Source organism: Rhinolophus sinicus, linkage group LG17 (assembly GCF_036562045.2).
Source record: "Rhinolophus sinicus isolate RSC01 linkage group LG17, ASM3656204v1, whole genome shotgun sequence".
NCBI classification, from domain to species: domain Eukaryota; kingdom Metazoa; phylum Chordata; class Mammalia; order Chiroptera; family Rhinolophidae; genus Rhinolophus; species Rhinolophus sinicus.
Window position 1 is genome coordinate 12,914,977 of NC_133766.1, and position 14,751 is coordinate 12,929,727.

A 14,751-nucleotide genomic window follows, 5' to 3' on the forward strand; every position below is an offset into this window, starting at 1 on the left:
AAGGGGTGGAAGAAGGGAACAACAGAGAAACAGGGAGGGAGGGAGGAAGCAGGGAAGAAAGGACAGGAAGGGAAGTAGTATTTATTGCGTATATTTTTTTCCAATAGATATTGCCATTTTGATTAATTAAATTATCTCAGCAAACCACTAACAAAAATATTAATATTCCATGTTTAGAGTTGAGGACACTGAAGTTCAAAGAATGTAAACTCATATTTTTTAGCACCTTAGAGAAAAGGGGCATTGATAGGAGAGGCAGACTTCCTCTTGAAGGGGACGCAGTGAGAGAAAGGCAGAAAGGGTGTGTTTGGCAGACTCACACTTATTAAATGCTTTGATTCCAGTTCTATAATGAAGAGATTATAGCTACACCCACAAGTTACATAGACCCTGGATTAATATTGACAAAAGGAATTTCTTTATTTGTCAGATTTGGTGAAAGAAAAGATGATAGAATTTATAATGTTTTCCTTTCTAAAAGTTCTCTTATACTGCTAATGTCCCCTTCGATCCCTCACCAACTGTGGGACATAGTAGACTATGGAAATATGGTGGAAAATGGCCTAATACCAGTACACAATGCTAAAAAAGGAGGAAAACATCACTTTGAACTAGGCAGTGTTTGTACCCCAAGCTGTGAGTTTTGATTATCCTGATTTTAGTTCCTAGAACAATCGGTACTATAACTGATTGGACCAATAAATGATTGCAGGAGAACAGAAAGGACTCCTGAAGTACTTTGTGTGTGTAATTTGTAAGCAGGACTTCACTGACACATTATTTAAATAATTTAGAAAAAGTGAAAGGCTCTCAAATTCCCCAGCATCTCTTGCCTCAAGACACAAATGTCTTTTTTGGGGGGGTCTCAAATGTAATGTTCTGAGGCTTCATGCAGACTTCTCTGGCAAATCTTTTTAACTTTTGTGCCTCTCAGTTTCCTTCGCGATAAAATGAGAAAGCTGAACCAGTCTCTATGGTCCATGCCAGCTCCAGCCTTCTAGGCGTTTTGGATTCCCTGAAAGGTCGATGTATAGAATGCTGGATTCACTCTTGACTTTTCTGCACCAGTGCAAAGATTTATACACAAATTTTCATCATCAGCCTCATTCCAGGAACTTTCACAGAGTATCTGTTATATGCTAAGAACTGTATGTATAATATTTTAATTCACACTAGAATCCTTAGGATGGGTATTCATACCTCTAATATATTAATGAAGAAATTGCACTAGCTTAAGAGTTAGTCAATATTGGGGATGTGGGCTATAGGACATTTTCAAAGGTAATTCACCAAAAAAGGTTTCTGTTTGTTTGGTGGCTTAGTTTTGTTTCGTTTTTTGTTTAATTCTTTTTCTTTATTTACGATTGCTTCCTTAGGCTTGATTCGCAAGAGGATAATTGTGTTTTTCAAAACTATGAAGGTGAACTCTTTTTCTCATTCTTACTCCATGTGTCAGTCAGTTCCTGAACTTGTCTTCCCATTGTTTTCTTGGTATCCATTTTGGACACTGAATATATTTCTGTCAGAGCACCTATAACACTTCATTGAATTTAATCATTACATGCCTATCTCCTTTTACCAGATTCTGCCTGTGAACCCCTAAGATGATTACTTTTGTCTTCATTGGGAGAGGATTTTTTATCTTTATTATTCCATCAGTTCCATAGTGCCTGATATATTGTAGGCACATAAAAAAAATCATGAATGAATGAAATGTTGATAAGTCAGCTTTCATGGTATTGTATAAATTTAAACTACACACACACACACAAATGTATGAGTATGTTTTATTATATCGTTTCTCCCTTTGCATCAGCATGCTAGACTGGCAGAGGAGATGCCCTCAATCACTCTTTTCTTCCCAAAGTTTCTGCTTCATCCTTATCCGGTGTCCTCCTTCACCTGTTCCCTCACTGTTGACAGCATTGATGAGATCATAAACATTCCAGATGGAGCAGCTTAAACCATTGTTTCTTGGTTGGTCAACATTAGCATTAGGTTAATCATTGGCTGTCTGCTGAAATTGGCCTATAATTTACCTTTGGTCCCTCCTTTTCCCTATGTACGTGTGATGGTAGATTTTACATGTTGACTTGACTGGCCCTTGGGATATCCAGATATCTGATTAAACATGTTTTCTGGGTGTGTTCTATGAGAGTGTCTCTGGAAGACATTAGCATTTGAATTGGTGGCTAGAGTAAAGCAGATGGTCTTCCTCAGTATGGGTGGGCATGATCCAATCCATTGAGGGCCTGAATAGAACAAAAAGGTGGAGGAAGGTTGGATTTGCCCTCCCTCTGCCTGGCTGCCTGATATGGGACATCTATTATCCCTTTCTCAGATTACACCGACTTCTGTGGGTCTCACGCGTCACACAGCACCATGTGGGACTTCCCAGACTCCATAACTGCATGAACCAATATTTCTAGTAAATCAATTTCAAGATATATCCTATCGGTTCTGTTTTTCTGGAGAACCCTAATGCAATACATATTTTTATTTCCTCTATTGAATACACCTAAACTTATTCTCTCGTTAGTACTCTTTCTTTCTATTTGTTGAGAAGCAATTCTTCAAGTAACGTCCTGAGAAACTCTGCCTGGGAGGTAGAGTTTTACTGTGCAGGTATATTTGAATACGTTTTGTTACTGGACTGATCATTTGTTGAGGCAATATATTCTAGACTGAAAATCTTTTCCCTCATACTTCAAAAACATTGGTCAGTTTGCTTTTAGCATTCACTGTTATTTTTTAAAAATTGGATGCCAGTCTGGATCTTACCCACTTGTATGTCACCTGTCCCTCGCCCCTCCATTCCTTCTTCCACTGTGGAAAGTTTATGATCTCACATCCAGAATTTCACACAGGTAGATCTAGATTTCTATAACCACTCACAAACCATTCTTGGCATCTAGTAGGGTCTCTTATTTTGTGATTCTCTAGTGTCTTTGCACAGATGTTACCATCTGAGTGAGGCCTTCCCTGACCACCCAGCTGAAGTTGTAGACCCGCCGCCCCAGGACACTCAGTCTCTCTTCCTTCCCTGCTTTATTTTGGTCCATAGCTCCGAGCAATCTCTATCATACTGAATAATTCACTTACTGTTTTTTCCTCTTCCATGACTAGAATACAAGCCAAGAAGGCAGGGATTTGGGTCTGTTCTGTTAACTATTTTATGCCAAGAACCTGCCCCATATCTAGTGGGTATTTAATCAATATTTGTTAAATAAATCTTTGTTTCATATTTAAGAAAGAGGCAATAAAACTCCGTCGGCATATGTAGGGCTTGTCAACTGTCAGACTCCACTTTAGGTCGAGCATATAGGCAGCTCTCCGTGAGGACAGCTGGCTGTTACACAGGGGACTCTCAGATGAGAGACTGAAGAAGACCTCACACTGGCGTGCAAACACCCAAGTTCTCTGAAGAGAGTTCATTCTGGAAAGCAACGGGACACAAATTTTTATTTATGGTTATGAGTAAATATCTTTTAAAATAACATGTGGGAAGGATGTGGAGAGAGAGAATAGAAATCAGAGGTAACTCCACTGAAATAAATGGTAAGATTATTGGTGATTTCTTTTTCTCTGTATCTCTCTATTTTCCTGTAGCTTTCAAATTTTTATATTTATTATAGAAGTTTACAAAAAATTAAAAATTAATCAAATGTTTTCAAGATGCTCCCAGTGTTAGCTCATAATGGGACCTGCTCATGTGAACCATCTATTCCTTTGATTTCCTCTTCCGCTATTTCCATGTCTTTTTTTTTTTAACTCCTTAACTGTTTGGAAATACCACTTTAATTTAGGCATAGGTTAATTTAGAAATCATCTTTGACAGCGTTGTTAGCACGTCCGCTATCTAGGCAACAAAGCATGGTTCTGTCACTAACATCTTTTCATTTTTAGCAAAGTGAAATCTGAAAATCTTTTAATAAACTTGTGAAAATAAAAGCCAACTTAAAAATTTTTCTTTCTCTTAAAGGAAAAAAGAGAGGAGGGGAGGGAATAAGTATAGCGGGCTACATGAATGACTGTGTTTGGAGAGAGAGACATAAGGGGGCATATTTCAAAATAAAACCAAAAGCTTTCTGAAACATCAATAACATCCTGTTCTATTTTTCAAAGTTTGATTAATTCCTTGAAGAGCATACTGACTGAGTATACATATTACATCTTAAATACATGTAGACCCATATACGCTATTTTTGAGATTATGAAAGCAATGCTTCTTAGTAGAGAAAACATGAAAGTATTAAAAATGCAAATAAAGATTCCGACTAAAATACCCTAGTGCAAATTCCAGAGATAACGTCTCTAGAATGTAGTTTTGAATTCTACACTTTTAGTTAAAAATTGTATTGTGAACATTTACCATATCATGAAAGTTCTTTTTCAACACATTGGCACACACACAACACAATTTTTTTTATCACCAATATCATAGTCTTTTAAAATTTTCAGTAAATGTAGATTGCATCTCATTCTTCTAAATATATGTATACACATACCTACACACACACACATGCACACACACACACACACACACACAATTTCTAATGTACAGAAATAACATGGCTTATTTCACAGACTTAAAAAATTATAATGTAATAAGCAATAATGAGAATAACATTCTCTTTGAAAATGTTCTTCAAATAGCAAAGATAAGTGTATATATCTTCATAATTCCTCTATTTATTAAATAAACACTTAATAAAGTTTTACTTTGAAAAGAATGATAGATTTAATCACAAAATAAAACAGAAAAGTTGCCAGAATATCAAGAGTGGGTTCTCATATAGCCTACACACGATCTCTCCCATTGTTAATATCTCACGCCAATGTGGCATGAATGTCACAAGTAAAGGACCAATATTGATAAGTAATGAGTCACTAAAGTCATATTCTTTTCAAATCTCCTTAGTTTTGTGTTTTATTTTTTTAACTTTTGATTTTTGAAATAATTACAGAGTCACATGCAATTCTATCAAAAAATAGAGTTTGTGTATCATTTGCCCAGTTTCCTTCCGCAGTAGTATCTTGCAAATCTATAGAATAACACCACAACCAAGATTAAAGTTCTTCAAAATCAAATTTTTTTTAACCATCAATGTACCATAAGCTAACGAGTCCAATGCAGTTTTTTCATTTAATTTCTTTCCAGTGTTTTATATTATGAATAGAATGTAAAGAACACCTCTATACTAAAAGTGTTGTCTACATGTCTCTTTTTCATTTCTAATGACAGAATTCCAGAGGAAGATCCCTAGGTTAAATCACCAAGGTTTTTAGGCTCCTGTAACACACCGCCAAATCCCTCCCTGGGAAGATAGTGACACTGGACCCTCCTCCCAGGATTACCTGACAGTGTCCACCGCCTGACCCTGTCTAGTCCTGAGTTGACAAATAGGTTAAAGGTGATATTTAGATTTGTAAGATTATTAGGAAAGTTGGACTTTCTCCATCCTTATTGACCATTTATAATTCTCCATAAATTACTCATGCCTTTTTATCCATTGTTTTTTTGTAGCAGTATTAGTATTTTTCATTTCGATTTATAAAAACTCTGAAAGCAAATGTTACCAAGTCTTTGTCTGTCATCAGTGGCAAACATTTTCCCAAGTTTGTCATTTTAATGTTTTCTCTGATACTTTCTTTTTAGTTGAAGAAATGAGAGTTTTGATATACATAGTTTAAAACTTTATGTCACCGAATCTATTGATCTTTTCCTTGCTCAAAGGGGTCCTTTTCCTGATAACCACCTTTATTTTCTTCTAATATTTGTGTTGTTTCATTTGCTATATACATTGTATTATTTAGAAATTACTGGAATTGATTACTGTATGTAACATATGGGATAAGGTAAGGATCTAGCTTAATATTTTCCATATTCTGTTTATTGAGTAATCCACCTCTTCCTTCGTTTTGCGATGTCACCTTATAGCATCTCAAACCATTGCACATGGTAGGGTGCTTTCTTTTTTCAGGCTTTTCTCTTTTATTCATATGTGTGCCAGTTCCACTCTTTGCTGTAGCTTTGTAATATGTCTTCTATCTGGTTGAACCAATTCTTCCTCATTAGCTTTCCTTTTGAAAATTTCTTTTATTATTCTCATGTATTTATTTTTCCAGCAAAATCCCAAAGAAAAATCCCATTGAGAGAGTATTGGATTGCATTATACCTAAAAACTAATGTGCAGAAAATTGATATATTTTTAATAGCCCACACTGACATGCTGTATGTCTTTCCATTTAGTTAAGCCTCATTTTCTGTTTTTTTGGTATAGTTCTGTGGCATTTTTCACAAAGGTCTGACACATTTTTTATTAAGCTTATAGTTCTAAGTGTTTGAGATCTCTGGTACTCATATGAAAGAGATTTTTGTCCTCATTATATTTCCTGATTGTGGCTGGGATGTTCATCTTGCTGAACTCACTTCTAATTATTTTTTTAGCTGATTCTCCAGAGTTTTTCTAGGTATATGATTATATCATTTGCAAATAATGATAACTTTTGTTTCCTTTTTTCCAGTAATCATACTTTTTCTACTGTGAACAAAACTTATAAAATAATATTAAACAATAGGGAGAATAGCAGGCATCCTTGTTTTGTTCCTGATGTTAAAGGGACTGTCTGGTATTTTTGCAATAAATAATGATAGGAGCTGTTAGTGTAAAATATTCTTTAATGTGATTATTCTTCTATTCGTGGGTAACAAAAAGATTTTTTCCCATTACAAATGATTGTAATATTTTATCAATACCTTTCAAAATTTAATGATCATATGTTGCTTTATTTGATCTATCAATATGACATGATAACAATACATTTTCTAATATTAAACCAGACTAATGGATTCTACTTGGTTGTGGCGGATTATTCTTTTCAAATATTTTTAGTTCAATTGGCTGCTAAATTATTTCGAATTTTAAAATTCTCTATATGTACATATATAGAATTTATATAATTCTCTCTATATTAATATTTTAGTTCTTATCTTTTTATTCTATCTTTGTTAGGTTTTATTACTGATAACAATAATGGCAGTTGTGATAATTGTGAAAGCTCATACCATATTCCAGTACAGTATTTTCTCTCGTAATTTTTGCAACATTACAAACTAGGTGTAGCGTTATCTATATTTTGCAGATAAGGAACTGAGCCCCAGAGAAGTTCTTAACTGAGGCTAAAATCATACAGCTCAAGAGGGGAGCCTGTCTCTACAGCCTGCGCTAGATAGTTTGGGAGCATTAAATATGAATTAGGTAGCTTCCTGTGTTCTTGGATAAAGTCTATAAAATAGGAAAAATCTGTGCCTTGAGAAATGAAATGACTGATTCCTGTGAGTGAAAGTATATGAACTTTGAAAACAGACAAAGGCTGTTTGAGTTCCAGCTCCGTCCATTACTTAGTAGCACTCAATAAATAGAAACTATAGTCATTATAAAAACATCTTGTCCCAGAGCCTTCTTTGACAACATTTTCGATTTATATTAAACAATAGGGAGAATAGCAGTCATCCTTGTTTTGTTCCTGATGTTAAAGGGACTGCTTGTGCCCGGGTCTTTTTCTCATATTTTCCCCATAACACCCTGTTGCCCCAGGAAATGAAGGATTTCTAGATAATGAAATACTAAATCCAGATAATGCAATACTAAATATACAGAGGGTGCCAAAAAAATGTATACACATTTTAAGAAAGGAAAAAACTGTATTAGAATTACGCTGAGGGTAACCACTTTGAGTACCTCTTGTAACTGCAGAAGTCAAACATGACTTGTGGCAGTTTCTCAGACGTTCGTGTTTTTGATGACCTTGACCATTTGAAGAATATTGGTCAGGTATATATTTAGAATGCCACTCACCTGGGATTTGTCTGATGTTTTTCTCATGATTAGATTGGGGTTATGGGTTTGGGGGATGAGGACCGCAGACAAAGTGCCATTCTCATTACGTTATATGAAGGATCCATGTTGTCAACATGACTTGTCACTCTTAATGCTGACCTTGATCACCTGGCTGAAGTAGTTAGTGTTTGACAGTTTCTCCACCATAAAGTTACTCTTTTCCCTTCCTTTGTCTAGTGTTTTTCAAACAAGGAGTTTTAAAGTTTTATTTGTCAATTTCACTGTTGTTTGCTTTGTAAGTAATTAGCGTCTGCTTTTATGTTGATTAATTCCTTCTGTCATTCTTGTAGTTATGTTTTTTATTCTTTTTCTAACTTCTTGAGTTAAATCCTATGTGTATTTATTCTTTAAAAAAAATATATAAAGCATTTAAGGACACATGATCTCCTGTTGGTAAGGGGTTGTTTGTTTAAACACTTATTATTACCTTCCATGTTTATAGCATGGTGGTAAAAGAGTGTATTTTATATAACTGCTGCCTTTTGGAACTTTGTCAGTTTTTATTTGGTGTATTATATAACAACTTTCAGTACTTTCTTTATTTCTGTGAATACTTTGAAAGAAGTTCTGTTTTCTGTTACCAAGGTATAAATGAGGCTCTGAATTTTCCAATGGATAGGAACATATTTATTTTGATTACTATCGAATACCCATTTCCTCAAACAGGGCCTGACACACAATAGGACCTCACTAAACAATTGAGTAAATGACTACACAATTTTGACACCCCCCACTTGTGACAACCAAAAATGTCTCCCGACATGCCCAGCTGGGAACCAAATCACCCTCAGGAATGAACCACTGCTCTAAGATGATATGATTGTCTACATAGAAAATTCAAGAGACTCTGCTCCAAAAGTATCAGAATTAATATTTGACTTCAGCAAAATTAGTTGATAGTATAAAATCAATGTTAAATAAAGATTACTTTCCTAGACAGCAGTAATAAATATTTAGAAAAAATGTAGTTTTAAAATAAATAACATCCACAATAACAATAAAAAATGGAAAGAACAAATCTAATACGAGATGTGCAAGAACTTTATGAAGAAAATTGTGAAAAATGTAACTAAAGATATTTTAAAAACCAGAGAGAAATTTTCTGTAATTGTGTCTGAGAAGACCCATTACCATTGAGATGTCAGTTCTTCCCAAACACTGCAACCTCTTCAGTCTTTCACGGTCTGGCAAGCAAACCAGCATCTCCTGGCTCTGTCTGGCTCTATGCTTATGCTCTGACCACTCTCACTCTGGAAGACCCTCCACTTCTTCTGTGCCCATTGAAATCCCACTTTCCCTCGAGCCCCAGCTGCTCTGAACAGTGTATCTTCCATGACTGTTGGGCACACAGATGGCCCCGTTCTTGAGTGTGGAGGCTGGTGACTCCACCGGGACATCCCCGTCTGGTGTTGGTCTTTGCCTAATGGGTTCAAGACAGTAGAATGGCCACTTCAGGAAAGAAACTTCTTCATTTTATAGACTAGGAAACCCACATACCGAATGATTGGGTGACTTGTTCTAAGAAACCAAGTGGTACACTGGAAATAGGAGAGGGTCAAGCATAGTGAAAATGACTTGGTTCGCTGATGTTAGAAACATCTGAACTTGCACTATACTTTGGCAACTTACTGGCTCACTGACCTCAGGCCAGTTGCATCACCTTCCTGAACCACATTTTCCTTACTTATAAGCTGGGAAGGATAATATCTTCTTTGTAAGATTGTTGCAAAGATAAGAAATAAAGTATATAAAATATCTGACGTGTACTAAATTTTACTGTGGTTTTCCAGTTCTTTCTTAATTTTATTACACTGCCTCTTTCTATAGGGCTAATTTCCTTGAAAGTGGATCTGTGTTTTAGCAGTCCCTGTATTCTCCATAATACCCAATACAGTTCAGAGTATATGGTGGGAGCTTCAAAAATACAATAAAAAAGTTGTTCTCCAAAGGACTCTTGGCTTCAGTGAATGTTCTCTGGAAGAACAACATTCGCTTAAGTGAAAAATGAATGGAACATGTTGGTTCCATTCCTATTGCTCTACTATGCCCTTATCTTTCGTATACATTCCCATGTGACAAAATATTGCATAAACAAATAAAATGTTAGAAACAAATGAGATTTCTGGCTTATAAGAGGGTGGTATCCATTGAACAAGATTTAGGGACTTATGTAGTTACAATCCATGGAAAATACTTAAGGTCTTCCCAATATTAATTTACATTTTAGTATGAAAACACCAGGTACCAGAACTGAAAAGATTTCCAGACTCATGCCAGAGGGTAGCTTCTAAGTTTACTCTGGCACAAGGCCACTTGCAGGGTGAGAAAAAGTTCATGGTTTCCCATTGTGTGAAGTCACATATACACAGTCCCTTTGTCCAAGTGGCCTTGTCATGTGACACTGCTAAATAGTTTTCACTTGGCCTTCCAATCACATCCAAAGGGTCATACCCCTAGAAGCAATTTGATATGTGAATAATGGGAATTTAAGGTGAAGTTCAAAGGGGTCATCAGTTGGTAAGAATTGTACTGTGACTAGTGAACCGAAAGCAGACATCTCCCAAGTTTCCTTAGAACATGTAGAAGGTGAGAAAAATTCAAATTAAGAGTTGAAGTCATTTCAGGGCTAAGAGGTAAAAATAGAATACTGGTCAGGTTATTGGAGGACAAAGTGGGTGAGTGTCTTGTTTGAGAACAGAGTTTGCATTAAAATGGAGTTCAAAGCACTTTAGGACTTACTCGTTTTACCAAACACAAGTAAAGGCAAACAGATCATTTCTTAGAGAGTAGAAGGCAAAAGAATCGGGATTTAATTTCTCACATGGCATGAATAAAAACCTGCCACATTTTTCTTGTTTTGAAAAATAACCAAAGGGTTATTTGGTAGGAATTTTGTTTTTAAATTCCTGCTTGAAGCTACTCATTTTTACCCTCGTATGCAGTATTTGTCTCTTATACCAAACCTGAGTCCGGTATAGTCGTTTAATCACATGAGCCACAAAGGCCTGTGTCTGCTTGTTTTATTCTGCAGGTTATCAATCAGCCCTCATGACTGCTTGTTTGGACACTGTCCCATTAACAATTTATGTGCACTCCCCAAACTCCTCCTCTCTTCTGGTAACAAATCTTCATTAGCCTTTCATTCTTCCGCCATTTAAACCCTGACTACACATTTTAGAATATTACCTAGGTCCTCTGTGTGCCAAACTTAGATGGTAACTTTCCCAGTAGAAGATACCATTTTTGTGACTTAGCTCCACCATTTATATGTATTAAAACAATATCCTTCTAAGGACAGTATCAGCATGTATTTATACAGTTGTTGGGCAAGGGGCCTTTTTATCCTTAAGGATTTCTTGAGAAGGGGCCATGTTCCAAGTCCTTGTGACATTCTCTAATAGAAATAAACAAGAGAAAAAGAAATCGTAAGGAGATGAGCTATTCCTCCAGTGGTATTAATTATGGAATGATTTCTGGGGCCCCTGATGAAATCTGCTCCTTCTCACTTGTCATCCTGGTTGATTCGGTGAAGAGAGCAAAGGCCATTTTAAGAATTGAGTGAAGGAAACGCAATGCAGGCCTTCCACAGATGTCTAGAAGGGCGTCCAACATTCCCAGTTATCTAGTTCTTCCCCGCTGCCCAGGACATCCTAGGGAACCCACATCCTCTTTCCATGGTCCTCTTGTGAATATCGGTCTTATTGATTTAAAAACAAATGGTGCTGGAATTTCCAAAGAGAGGGATGACTGGGGTAGGCAAAGGGACACTTCTTGAAGCTGCACAAATTTTTAAAGAACAGTGAGAAAACAGCAGGTGGCCATCTCAAAAAATGATGGTTAAGAAGTGTATGGAGATTATGCGGGGACTGGTGACCCCAGTATCTCCCACACTCATGTAATACTGGCTTTTATTCTTTACGTATTTCTCTTTGATAACAAACTTCCCACTTCCCTCACAATTAGTCAAACTGAAAAAAAATCCAATGCACCACTGATTGAAAAACAGGTCATACTGTATTAATAAAATGTAAATTCTAGGAATCACGTTTTGTTTTGTTTTTTCCTCGCTTGCCTAATGCTTTAAAAGACATATTTTCTCTTTATATTCACCACATGGAGCTAAGACCAGTGTGATGTTTTCAATATTTGATATTTGAGTCTAATAATATGAGTTTTCATTGCCCATTATAGTTTATAATGTGCTTTCTTTTGTATAATGTTGTTTCTCAAGCAGAGATCATCAGAGATGTGATAGAGGTATACAAGATCAAAGAATAAAGAGTATCAATTTATTGTTTCTACTGGTAAGGCATTTAAAATATTATTTTGTATTAAAACAAGCACACATCTATTATTAAACATAATGCATAATTCACTTGAATTTTTCAGATAAAACCTGAAACTTCAAAGAAATCCTATGCCTGAAATGCACAGCTCTCAGCTTTGCGTATAGTTTGCTAAGAGCTTTAAGGGTGCTTGGTGGAAATTTGAGTAACATAGATAGGCATTTCTCTTCTTTTATTTTCCCAACAAGATGTACAGTAGAGAACATGTTTATCCCTGTAATGCAGGGTCTCAGCTCCCGCTCCCCGCACAAGAACACAGGACATGGTGAGGCTGAAAAGGAACAATAACAGAGACATAGATAGGGGAGTCACACCACTATATTCTCAATGGCGGCTGGCCAAGACACAGCAGCCAAACATCTGCCAGTACCCCAACAGGGGGTCTTCCTGCACCCCAGTCTCACTGGCGGGCGGGAGAGACATAGGAAGTGGGATCAAGACGATCTGCAAGCCACAATCCGCTTGCTAACTGCACTTGCTAGCTGCAATCTGCCATCCACTTCTCTGCCAACCAACCAACCCCCTAGCGTAGCCACGGCAGTTATATTAGTGGCTAATGGCTAACTGGTAACAGTTGATGGCCACCCAGCCACAGTGACTGGCCATCTGATTACAGCTGATGGCCATCTAATAACCAAGCCAGCACCTTTCCACGTGAGGCCGAGAGCCTGGAAACTGCTCTCTGGGACTCTATCCCCCCAACCCCTTTACAAAACAGAAATCTAAGACTTGGGAGATTCAGAGCTTCTCCAAGTCCCTTTGCTACTTTCTACTTGGCAGGGCTCTTTCTGGCTGCTTCTCTATGGGGACAGAGCCAGGAGTGCAGTTTCCAGGTTCTCAGCCTCACATGGAAAGGTGCTGGCTCAGGTAGTAAATGGCCATCAACTGTGATTGGATGGCCATCACCTGTGGCTGGTTGGCTGTCAGCTGTAACCAGTGAGCCACGGGCCACTAATATAACTGCTGTGGCTACACTGGCAGCAAATGGGGGCTAGCAAGAAGATGGTGGCTGAGCTAGCAAGAGCGGATTGCAGTTAGCACGGCGGATTGCAGCTAGCAAGTGAGGTTGGTTGGCAGAGAAGCCGACAGCAAGTAGCAGATCGTGTGGCTCCTACTTCCTATGTCTCCAACCCAGCCGCCAGCGAGAATATAGTGATATGAGTCCCCCATCTATGGCTCCGTGGGTGTTCCTTTTTGGCCTCACCATGTCCTGCATTCCTATGTGGGGAGCAGGGCCAGAGACCCTGCATGACATTCTCCATGAGTATGACCTTAGTGAACAATGGTTTCCCTGGTATGGGAGGCTGAATAGTAGCCTTCCAAAGACATCCACGTCCTTATCCCCAGAACCTGTGAATATGTTGCCTTATATGGAAGAGGGATTTTGCAGATGTGATTAACTAAGGATTTTGAGAGGGCGAAATCATCCTGGATGATCCAGGTGAGCCCAGTGTCGTCACAGGGTCCTTATAAGATGCAAGCAGGAGGATCAGAGTCAGAGAGAGATGTAAGGATGGAGACAAAGGTCAGAGGAAAGAAGATGCTACATTGCTGGCTTTGAAAATGGACGAAGGGGCCACAAGTCAAGGAATGTTGACAGTCTCTAGAAGCTGAAGAAGACCGGAAGTCAAGGTAAGAAAATGGATTCTCCCCAGAGACTCCAGAAAGGAACATAGCCTTACCAACATCTTGGTTTTAGCCCAGTGTGACCCCTTTCATACTTCTGACCTCCAGAGAACAGATTTCTGTTGGTTTAAGCCATTAAGTTTGTGGTAATTTGTTAGAGCAACAATAGGAAATTAATATACTTGGTAAGGCTCTGATAGCCCCCTAATTTTTCTCTCATCCTTATGTCTATTATTAATGATATCACTTTATGGTTTTATTTTAATAATTTTCATTTATCACAGTGCTAGATAAGCATAGTTTTTAGTCTGTTAAGAGTTCCATGAAATTTTAGTTCCATTAAAAGACAGATGGACCAGTATGGTTGAGGATATAGAGAAAATGGAACCCTTGTTGAGTGGAATGTAAAATGGTGCAGCCAGTGTGGAAAACAGCTTGGTGGGTTCGCATTAGTTAAACATGGAATTACCAAATGACCCAGGAATTCCACTCCTAGGTATGTACCCAAAAGAATTGAAAGCAGGTGTTCGAACAAAAACTTGTACACAAAGTATACATTATTCAAACATTATTCACAATAGCTAAAAGGTGAAGAAAAAACAACAAATATCCGTTAGTGATGAATGGATAAACAAAATGTGGTGTATTCATACAACAGAATATTATTCAGCCATAGAAAGAAATGAAGTACTAACATATTGGATAGGGTGAAAAAAGCGTGAAAACATGCTAAGTGAAAGAAGCCACTTACAAAAGGCCATCTATTGTTCAATTCCATTTATATGAAATATCCAGAGTCAGCAAATTCATAGAGACAGGGAGCAGGTTAGTGGTTGCCTGGGGCTGAGAAGAGGGAAGAATGCAGGTTGACTGCT